Genomic DNA, 12,437 nt, shown 5'->3' with positions numbered 1-12,437 from the left:
TGATGCTGCCACCACCATGTTTCACTGTTGGGATTGTATTGGGCATGTGATGAACAGTGCCTGGTTTTCTCCACACATACCGCTCAGAATTATCACCAAAAAGTACTATCTTCGTCTCATCAGACCAGAGAATCTTATTTCATATTATTATTATTTCAAACACTTCATGTGTTTTTGAGCAAGCTCTATGCGGACTTTCATATGTGGAGGGCTGCAGTGATAGTTGACTTTGTGGAAATTTCTCCCATCTCCCTACTTCATCTCTGAAGCTCAACCACAGTGATCTTGGGGTTCTTCTTTACCTTTCTCACCAAGGTTCTTCTCCCACGATTGCTCAGTTTGGCTGGACGGCCAGGTCTAGGAAGAATTCTGGTAGTCCCAAACTTCTTCTATCTAAGGATTATGGAGGCCACTGTGCTCTTAGGAACCTTGAGTAATGCAGAAATTCTTTTGTAACCTTGGCCAGATCTGTGCCTTGCCACAATTCTGTCTCTGAGCTCCTTGGGCAGTTCCTTGGAAATCATGATTTTCATTTGGTCTGGCATGCACTGTGAGCTGTGAGGTCTTATATAGACAGGTGTGTGCCTTTCCAAATCAAGTCCTATCAGTTTAATTAAACACAACTGGACTCCAATGAAGGAGTAGAACCATCTCAAGGAGGACCACAAGGAAATAGACAGCATGTGACTTAAATATGAGTGTCTGAGGAAAGTGTCTGAGCACTTATGACCATGTGATATTTCAGTTTATCTTTTTTAATAAATTTGCAAAAATCCCTACATTTCTGTTTCTTTTCAGTCAAAATGGGGTGCAGAGTGTACTTTAATGTGAAAAAAATGAACTTTTTAGAATTTACCAAATGGCTGCAATGAAACAAAGAGTGAAAAATTTAAAGGGGTCTGAATACTTTCCGTACCCACTGTAGAAGGTTTTCTCCACCATCCACCATACAATTCAAATCAAACCAGGATAATTTATGCACAAGAAGAAATATCACTTATGTTACATCAGTGACTCTTTTAAGGAAGTTCACACATAATGACCATATACATTTTAATTCAAAATCTAGATTAAGAAGAAAAAAAAGTTTTAGAATTTTATTTTATATCTTTTTTTTTTTAAATATACTTTTCTATATTTTTCACAATATCTTCCTTATACAGGAAATAAACATCAAACAGTTGAAAACACATATCTTTATAAAACACGATTTTATAACCTAACTCTTTCTTTTATTCATTTTTGTAAATTTACCTATGGGATTAAGATTTTATAGTACTCAATAAAGTTATTAAATCACCATATCTAAAACAGCTGTCTTCAGACAGACTATGCAAAGCAACACAGTCCAGATCCAGTAATACACAGCAGATATGTAAATCTTACTCCCTAAGAGGACTGATACTTGGAGATATTTCACATAACTGTATCAGTGGGGAAAATGTTTATTTTTATTTTCTTTATTGTGCATTACATTTATTTGGGGGGGGGGACAGATGATCTGCTTTGAACTATTTCTAAAACAGAGTATAAAGAATATGTATTTAAATTAAAATCATCTCCAGGGTCTATTCTGCCGTGAGAAGAGATGAGTCGGATCGAAGAACAGGTAGAAAGACAGTTCCCTACTCTCTGTGTTTAATTTTATTTGCGTTTTTTTAAGACCTGAATACAATTGAACATATGAGTGGTGCGCCTGCAACGAGCAGCAACATGAAGAAGTCACCTAAACATGCTGCTGACATTACTCCTGCACCACAGAGGCGACTAAGATGGCAGGAAGGTATGCACTCCATGGTAGAGCTGAAGAAAGAAGGAAATTTTATTGTAGGAGGCCAAAGTATGGTGGTTACATTATGCAGAGGGGGAGAAGTATGAGAGGGGGCACAATGAAAGGGCTGTGTGGAGATGGCAGTGGGAAGAGGGGCACAATATGGAGAGGTGGAGCATGGGGTAACAGTGTGAAGAAAAGGACAGCTAGAGGGGGAACATTGTGAGGGAACAATGAAAAGGGTGCAACGTGGGGGGGAGTACAGTGTGTGTAGATAGTATGGAGAGGTGGCAGCATGGAGGTCACAGTGTGGAAAGAGGGTAGTGTGGACATGGGAACAGCATGATATGAAACAGTGGAGAAGGGGAGGCTGTATTAAATGTAGAGGCTGTGAACAATGGATCGGCTGTATTCGTGTACTGATGAAGGTTCTGGTGCTATATGCATGTACTGATGATGGTTCTTGTGAGTGAAATCAACTCTCTTCTATTGCCTTTTGAACTCCAAATAAGATATGGTTGCAAGCATTCAGGAAACAAGCAGTTGGGGTGGCCGGAGAGGTGAGCAGCTAGCAAAAGGTTTAAAAAAAGGTTAAAAATAAAAAACATACCTCACCACTCACCTTTCCAGCTGCTCCCTACCTGTTGTCTGAACCCCCGTGCCTCATTGTCCTTGCCTGAGGTTCAACCTGTGTTAGGGCTTCAAGCTGTAATCAGGTTCCGGAGATCACTGTGCATGCACAGGGACCTGCGCCCGGAAGTCCAAACCTGGTACTCCCTTTTAGGCTGGGTTTTCCACGAGTAGCATGCACAGTGATCTCTGGGGCCTGCTCATGGCTGGAAGCTCCGATCTAGACTGAACACTGGGTCTCAGATGTGGGTAGACGGATGCGTCAGTGACCAGATAGTGGGCAGTGAGCAGTGGAGGGGGCTGGAAAGGGGAGCGGTGAGACGAGTATGTTTTTATCTTTTTTAAACTTTTCCCTGTTCAGTAAGATGGTGGCCATAGTTAGCTGCCATTTTGCTAAATTCACATAGAGCAAAAAATGAAAAAATCCGTAATCTCCGAAATGCACATTTTTGTAAAATTTGAGTAAAATTCAGTTCTGCTCAAGTAAATTTGTCCATTTGTAACAATTAGTGAAAAATAATTGTATTAATATTATCAATTATAAAAAAAACACCACCTATATTACTGTACAGATATGGCACACCGCAAAGGGATTCTTTAAAAATTGTGTCTTAACTTCAATTGCACCACGAGGGATGAATTTAAGTATGAATTCATTTATTTCTCACGCTGCACATTGCTAGAACCCCATAGACACAATTATGAGAAGAAAATTTTGGAGGTCGCAGTCTAATTTTAATTAATGCACTTACATGAAAACATTGTACCCATCACAGGATATTAATCTAGTTATTTGCAAAACAGAAGCAACTCCAAATAGGTTGCCAATTACAGATATCCTCAGCAGAGACCCAATGTATTTAGATGCAGACACAATAATATTGATTATGGGACCTGTAAGAAAACAGAGTTTACCGAGGCACACTGTTTATTCCCATCCACAAGAGACGTCATTTTTCAAAATGCCATTTTAAGCTTAAAATCGATGTTAAACATCGGAACCATGCATACAGGTCTGCTTTTATACGGATAGTGGTGTTATTACCATTTATACATTGTCTACCCATGGCTGTCCATATAATCACCAGGAAGGGGCCAACGGTTAAATAAGTCGGCAGTTCTTGGTGTAGTGAAAACATTATTTTTTATGGAAGCCGCAATTTATTAAAAACATTGATTTGTTTTCAAGCATTTTCCTTCTGAACTGAATTAAAGCTCTCAAACTGCTGCGGGAAAGGGAGATTTCCATTTAATTTGGGCTACTGTAAATGCATTTAAAATGAGTGATTGCTCAGGTGAATGAGACCAGTTCCTTACTAGAGCTTTAAAGACTGGAAAATAAATTGAAGTATAGTATAAAGTACTGATGTGGACACATTTACACTTTCCAGTTTACATTAGTAAACCTACTTTTTAAGTGAACCTACATGGTACGGCAGTGCTATTATAATCTAAATGGCAGCTGTGAGGCATTATCAAGCTTTAACTCATTCCACAAACTCATGTATATATACAGTATGTATTATAGTAATTACTATAAAGAAAGCTGTCATTATTTAAAGGGAATCTGTCAGCAGGTTTTTGCTATTTAATCTGAGAGCGGCATAAAGTAGGGGCAGAGACAGTGATTCCTGGGATGTGTCACTTGCTCATCAGCTTCCTGATGTTTTAATACAATCAGTGTTTTATCAGCAGGAGATCACATCAGGACTAGGTGACATGTGCCAGGCAGTCCGGCTAATTTGTGACCACGCCCCCATCACTGATTGGCTTGCTGACAATGTAGAGTGTACACAGAAAGGTACCAATCAGTGGAAAACAGAGATTCTATCAAAGCTGCACCAAGAAGTGCAATATGTGATACATCATTGGAATCAGGGACACTTGCAGCTCTCAAATTCCATAGCAGAAACCTGCTGACAGATTCTCTTTAAACAGCTTGTAGAGATGAGCTTCTTCTATATGTTAAGTCGAATCTTAACCGGTTCCCGACCGCCCACTGTAGATAAACGTCCACTCTGCCTGGGCTCTGTGCAGCGCAGACGTTTAATAACGGTGGGTGGTCTCGCAGCGCTCAGGACCCCCAGGGTCCTGAAAGCGCTGCGATTCTGGTGCAGAGCGTTAGCTCTGACAGGGGACATCATCGGCACCTGATTGGATCAGGTCCCAGTGATGTTAACCCTTTGCTATGTTCTATATGCCGCAATCTATAGTGATCGTGGCATATAGAAGATAGAAGGAGGAGAGGGGGTCGTCTTACTTACCTCTCCGACGACCCCTGATAGCTTCCAGGACCTGGGGTTGCTATGGCAGCTGGAGGTCACTTGACCGCCTCCAGCTCTGCCATATATGGTGTCCTGCCTGGCTCAGCCTGCAGCTGAAGCCAGGCAGGAGACTGACTGTGAAACAGTCAGCGAAGATCTCATGTAATGTAATACATGTCTATTACATTACATGAGATCAGTGATCAGAAAAATAAAAATTAATGTCCCATACAGGGACTAAGTAAAAATGTAAAAAAAAGTAAAAAAAAAGTTTTTAAACTGTTAAAAAAAATCACAAAATAAATAAAAATAAATAAATAAAATATTAAACCAATAAATCCGTATATTTTTACAAAACCAAAAAAAGTGCACATATTTGGTATCGCCACGTCCTAAACAACCCGAGCTATAAAACTGTCACACTAATTAACTCCTTCTGTGCACACCGTAATAAAAATAAATAAAAAACGGAGCAAAAAAATATGCTTTTTCATCATATCGCCAAACAAAAAGTGGAAAAAAATGTGATAAAAAAAAAATAGAAATAAAAATGATACCGCTGAAAATGTCATCTTGTTCTGCAAAAAAAAAGCCGCCATACAGCTCCATCAGCTGAAAAATAAAAAAGTTATAGCGCTCAGAATAAAGCAATGCAAAAAAATTTTTTTTTTCTATAAAATTGTTTTATTGTGTAAAAGCGCCAAAACATAAAAAAAATACAGTAAGTGTAGTATCGCTGTAAACGTACTGACCCGAAGAATAACGCTGCCTGATCACTTTTACCACACGCAGAACGGCATAAAAATAAAACCTCAAAAAACAATTCCTGAATTGTTTGTTTTTGTTCATTTTACCTCCCAAAAAAACGGAATAGAAAGCGATCAAAAAATGTCACGTACCCAAAAATGGTACCAATAAAAATGTCAACTCGTCCCGCAAAAAACAAGCCATCACATGACTCTGTCGGCCGAAATATGGAAAAATTATAGCTCTCAATATATGGTGATGCAAAAACTAGATTTTGCAAAAAAAGCGTCTCTTAGTGTGTGACAGCTGTCAGTCATAAAAACCCGATATAAATCTGGTATCTCTGTAATCGCACCGACCCGAAGAATAAAGTAATCTAATCAGTTATATCACACTAGGAACGGCGTAAAAAATAAATAAAACCAATTCTTCACCTGCTACTGATTTGTTTATTATGTCTCCCAAAGATCGCAGTAAGGCTCTGCCCACATTTATCCTGCGCTCTGCGCTGAGCGCTTACACCAGAGTTTCCGTGTAAATCTCTGAAATACGTGATTCAGACGGAACCCAAGACGGAAGATTCCTTGTAATGAGGCAGATAAAGGCCACTGTGGATGCCGTCTGGCCTGTGATCCCACGGTGTCATTTGTTTTAGGCGTGCATAAAAGTGCGGTTGGCCACAGTTTTGTGCACTTCTGAAAAAAAGGACACCGCTAAACAGAGGCCAGACGGAGTCCAGAGTAACTCTGCTGCCTCATTACAGTAAATGGATCTAGCAGGGGTTTCATCTGAATTACATCACTTGGAAATTTAGATGGAAACCCCGAAAAGTGCTCAGCCTAGAGCGCCGGATAAATGTTACGTAAAATGTTCCCAATAAAAGCTTTAACTCAGTTCTCAAAAAAAGCTAGTCCCCACTCAGGTTCGTCATCTGTTAAAAATATAAGGGACTTCAAATTTACTGGTAGCAGAAAGGCTCTGGAAAAGCGAAATGGCCCTTGCCCCCCAAAAGAAATTCAGAAAATTTTGTGCTCCCAAATCCAAATGCCTATTCTACAATAATTTGTTCTCCAATTGTCAAATAGCGCTCCGTCCCCCCCAGATCTCACCGTATGGCTGAGCGGTACGATACAGCCACATATGGGGTATTGCCACTTTTAGAAGAAATTGTGTGACACATTTCGGCACCATTTTTACCCATTGCCCTGTGTGAAAATGTAAAATCTGAGGGTAAAACATTTTTTGTGGTAAAAATATAATTATGCTTTTTTCACTGCCCAATGGTATAAATTTAAAAATTAAAAAATACTCATTACTTCCCTAGACGAATTCCTTGAGAGGTGTAGTTTATAAAATGGGGTCACTTGTGGGGGTTTCTGCTGTTTTGGCATGTCAGCGACTCTTCAAATGTGACATGGTGTCTGCTGCCTATCCCAGCCAACATAGCGCTCCTTTCTCTTCCGAACCCTGCCGTACACCAAGCAGTGGTTTTCCCCCACATATGGGGTATCGTCGTACTCAGGAGAAATTGCACAACAAATTTTATGGTGCAATTTATCCTGTTACCCTTATGATAATACAAAATTAGGGAATGAAAAACATTTTTTGTGGGAAAAATGCGAAAATTTTATTTTTACGGCTCAATATTATAAACTTCTGTGAAGCAGCTGGGGGTGCAAGGTGCTCACCACACATCTAGATAAGTTCCCTAAGGGGTCTAGTTTCCAAAATGGTGGCACTTGTGGGGGGTTTCCACTGTTTAGGCACATTAGGGGCTCCCCAAATGCGACATGGCGTCTGCTAATAATTCAAACAAATTTTACATTCAAAAGTCAAATGGCGCTCTTTCCCTTTCAAACCCTGCCATGCGCCCAAACAGTAATTTGCCTCCACATATGGGGTATCGGCGTGTTCAGGAGAAATTGCACAACAAATTGCATGGTGCAATTTATCCTATTACCCTTATGATAATGCAAAATTAAGGGATGAAAAACGATTTTGTGGGAAAAATGTGAAAATTTTATTTTTACAGCTCAATATTATAATCTTCTGTGAAGCACCTGGGGGTTCAAGGTGCTCACCACACATCTAGATAAGTTCCCTAAGGGGTCTAGTTTCCAAAATGGTGTCACTTGTGGGGGGTTTCCACTGTTTAGGCACATCAGGGGCTCCCCAAATGCAACATGGTGTCCGCTAATTATTCAAACAAATTTTACATTCAAAAAGTCAAATGGCGCTCCTTCCCTTTCAAACGCTACCGTGCGCCCAAACAGTGGTTTTCCTCCACATATAGGGTATCAGCGTGTTCAGGAGACATTGCACAACAAACTTCATTGTGCAATTTTTCCTATTACCCTTATGATAATGCAAAATTAAGGGATGAAAAACGTTTTTGTGGGAAAAATGTGAAAATTTTATTTTTACAGCTCAATATTATAAACTTCTGTGAACCACCTTGGGGTTTAAGGTGCTCACCACACATCTAGATAAGTTCCCTAAGGGGTCTAGTTTCCAAAATGGTGTCACTTGTGGGGGTTTTCCACTGTTTAGGCACATCAGGGGCTCCCCAAATGCAACATGGTGTCCACTAATTATTCAAACAAATTTTACATTCAAAAAGTCAAATGGCGCTCCTTCCCTTTCAAACCCTACCGTGCGCCCAAACAGTGGTTTGCCTCCACATATGGGGTATCAGCGTGTTCAGGAGACATTGCACAACAAACTTCATGGTGCAATTTTTCCTATTACCCTTATGATAATGCAAAATTAAGGGATGAAAAACGTTTTTGTGGGAAAAATGTGAAAATTTTATTTTTACAGCTCAATATTATAAACTTCTGTGAAGCACCTGGGGGTTCAAGGTGCTCACCACACATTTAGATAAGTTCCCTAAGGGGTCTAGTTTCCAAAATGGTGTCACTTGTGGGGGGTTTCCACTGTTTAGGCACATCAGGAGCTCTCCAAACGCAACATGGCGTCTGCTAATTATTCAGACAAATTTTACATTCAAAAAGTATAATGGCGCTCCTTCCCTTCCGAACCCTGCAGTGCGCCCAAACAGTGGTTTTTCCTCACATATGGGGTATCAGCACGCTCAAGAGAAATTGCACCAAAAAATTTGGGGTCCATTTTTTCCTGTTACCCCTGTGAAAATAAAAAAAATTGGGTCTAAAGTAACATTTTTGTGAAAAAAGTTAAATGTTAATTTTTTCTTCCACATTCCAAATATTCCTGTGAAGCACCTGAAGGGTTAATAAAGTTCTTGAATGTGGTTTTGAGCACCTTGAGGGGTGCAGTTTTTAGAATGGTGTCACTTTTGGGCATTTTCTGTCATAAAGACCCCTCAAAGTGACTTCAAATATGATGTGGTCCCTAAAAAAATGTTTTTGCAAATTTTGTTGGAAAAATGAGAAATCGCTGGTCAACTTTTAACCCTTATAGCTCCCTAACAAAAAAAAATTTTGGTTCCAAAATTGTGCTGATGTAAAGTAGACATGTGGTAAATGTTATTTATTAACTATTTTGTGTGACATATCTCTCTGATTTAAGGGCATGAAAATTCAAAGTTTGAAAATTGCAAAATTTTCAAAATTTTCGCCAAATTTCCGATTTTTTCACAAATAAACGCAAGTTATATCGAAGAAATTTTACCACTATCATGAAGTACAATATGTCATGAAAAAAAAATCTCAGAATCAGGGGAATACGTTGAAGCGTTCCAGAGTAATTACTTCATAACATGACAGTGGTCAGAATTTAAAAAATTGGCCCGGTCACGAAGGCAAAAACATTCTCTGGTGCGAAGTGGTTAAAGGTGTTATCCGCTACTAGACATCGATTTTATTTTCTATGGGACCCTGAATTGATTAAGCAGGGATTGTCCACTTTAAAGGGATTGTTTAGCTGAAAAGAAATAATCTTTAAATGTGTTTAAAATAATAAAATTGACAATTTACTAATATACATCTATTAACAAAGATGCCCCAATGTCCAGATACCAGCGCTAGGCTTGGATCCCCAGCAGTTACTCTTCCAACATGGGCTCAAATCCCAAGAGCATTTCCTGTTTCCTGCGTCAGCCGGTGACCACTGATCTGTGTGAAGCAGGCTGGATGAAGTCACTTTCTCATAGCCAAGACAGTGAATGGATCTGGCTGTATAACACAGCTGGCACCAGCTGTGTATGTTGCAGGCTTCATGTACAATGAATGTCGGGAAGGGGTTGAAGGTTTTACCTACTAGCAAGTTTTCAATTGACCTTCAAAGCTTCCACGTGTAAATGAATGGACTTGTATTGTACTGCAGAGATATCCTGGGTCCTCCAGAGATAGAGATGATCGTTGTGTTTGATCTAGCCTAAGGAAGGAAATCTTAAAATTAGGTGAAGACTACACAGTAGGATTTCAAATTAATAATTGAGCTACAGGTGCAGTCCAGAGAACACTTTGCCCCCCATTAATTATTGCATTTGTGTCTATTTTTGGCGAGTTTGATGTTCTGAGCCTTTTTTGGGGGGGTTTGCACCAAATTCATCTTTCCATTTGCACCTTTTTTTAAGTCTATTTAATATGTTTTTCCCTGTTCTTTCTTAGTTTGCCACTGTAGGCGTGTTTAAGGGTTTTCTAGTTGTTTTTGCTTAATTCATCAATTGTGACTTTTTTAAATTTGCAAAATTTGTCCCAAAAGTATTACAGTTCCCTCTAGAGTGCATTGTGAGATTTTTTGCTATAAAAAGTAGGAAAAATGGCTAAACGGGGTTGATTGATTTAGATTGATGACCTATCCTTAGGATAAGTCATCAATATGTAATCAGTGGAGATGCGACACCCAGATCAACTGTTTCTAGTCCCGGCGCCGGCCTGATGTGCTGAGTTGCGCAGCTGCAAAACTTCATCAACAGAATAGTGAACGTGGCTGGATACTGCACATCCGCCCCATATTCAAATTAATAGGTGGCGGACATGCAGTACCTAGCCGCAGCCACTATTCAGCTGTTGGAGCTAAGCTGTGCAGCTCACAACTCAACACATCAGGCAGCCACAAGCACCGGGAACAGACAAATGACAATCAATATGAAAGTCCTGGACAACCCCTTTACAGACAGCAGAAAAATACCATTTTGATAAATTTGGCGCAAAAAAGTGAATAAAAAATGAAAAAAAAAAGAATAAAAAATTAATAATGAATAAAAATGAATAATGAAAGAATAACTAATAATAAAAATGAGTGATGAAAAATGAATATAAAATGAACAAAAAAAAAATGAAACAAAATAAGAAGAGAAAATTGGCTTAAAAAATCCTCAAATGAAGAATCAGACCTATTTATTTATTTTACTCACTTATATAGCGCCATTAATTCCACAGCGCTTCACAGACATTATCATCCCTGTCCCCATTGGGGCTCGCAGTCTAGATTCCCTATCTGTATGTCTTTGGAGTGTGGGAGGAAACCCACCGAGAACATACAAAGTCCTTACAGATGTTGTCCTTGGTGGGATTTAAACCCAGGACCCCAGTGCTGCGAGGCTGCAGTGCTAACCACTGAATCACCGTGCTGCTCTAGACTTATTTTAGTTGCATTACTATACTTATTCAAGACAATTCATTTATTGAAAGTTTTGTGCTTTCTGGATTTACCATTCCAGTATGGTTTCTACATTGTAACAACCAGTGGCCTCCATCATACTTTTCTATATATGTTTCATGCTTCCCTCCTTTATCTAATTTCACTTTCTCTAAACAGCTACCAGTTTGCTGGATTTATAGTCATGTAATAACTAAGCTTCAACCAGGATGACAAAAAATTTTGGCATTTTAAAATTCTACAACATGGAAATTGCAAAAAATAAAGTTATTGTACATTTCCAATCTAGTATTTTTAAGTCTGATCATCACTAGTCTGCAGGCGTCTGATCATTATCAAGCAAGCAAAATGCTGTCTTTCCTTTGACTTCGAACACCTTATAAAAAGCTATTTGAAACTGGAACGCATTGTATTTTAGCATTCGTTTTCCTTTAAAGTTACATAAATTAAGAGAAATTGAGTTCCCTTTAATGCCTAATAGACTTGGCTTCAAAGGAACATATGACATTTTAGCACAGCTCCACTTATCATTTCCTTGATTTTATTAATTTGGGTTCTTCTATATATAACATTTATTATGGAACTATTCATCTACTTATGTGCGAAAATTCTTTACAGTCTCCCAAGGAGATAAAGGACTTGCAGAACACTGCTTATTAAAAGCTCTGATATTTATAACGTTGTCAGCGCTGTTTCTGCCTATTATTCAGATGTGCACCAAGTAGAAAATAGAACAAAAATATACACCACTTTCCATAATCTGTAAAAGTACGGGAGCGCAAGACTCTGTCGAAGAGGGGTCAATGTCAATCACTTTCACACATGTTCAATGTCATACTTAGCAAGTAAAATGCAATTTTAGGCACAGTTTTTTTTTGTTCAAGCATCATTGATTTATGGTACAGGGAACTTGACATCTCTAAACACATAGGTGATTATTTACTAAAGCCAATCAGAACGGTACATAGCTTAGCGGGAAGACTTAATGTAACAAATGGAGGATTCACCACAATGTGATTGCGTTATTTTCCTAGATTTGGTAGACGTTGTTGACCTTGTCGGGCAGATCTTAGCTTGATGAATCAGGTATATGTTGCATTTATCTGTCAGAAATGTATTAGCTAGACTGATGGCTCTCTAATGACACAAGTGCTCTTGACTTCTCTCTACATAAACATCCATTTTTCGAATCTGCACTAAAATGATGCACGTAGGAAATTTGATAGTTTAGTTTAGTAAAGCGTTATTCGGTCAAGAACACTTTTATATAAACTAGCAGAACAGATTCCAGCGACTTGAGATTAAAGGTCTGATGAGTAATACTCTGTGAATGGAGAATGGTTGTCTTGAATAAAGTCTTCAATATTTCAGTAAAGTCTTCAATTTTTTTCTGCATTCTCTTCTTATTTGGCATATTTCACTTTTGATGGTATTTTTAT

Source organism: Phyllobates terribilis, unplaced genomic scaffold (genome assembly GCF_046119375.1).
Source record: "Phyllobates terribilis strain yellow unplaced genomic scaffold, ASM4611937v1 Scaffold_8__6_contigs__length_399053987, whole genome shotgun sequence".
Classification (NCBI taxonomy): domain Eukaryota; kingdom Metazoa; phylum Chordata; class Amphibia; order Anura; family Dendrobatidae; genus Phyllobates; species Phyllobates terribilis.
The sequence above is the reverse complement of the archived record's forward strand: the minus strand, read 5'-3'. Positions refer to the sequence as shown.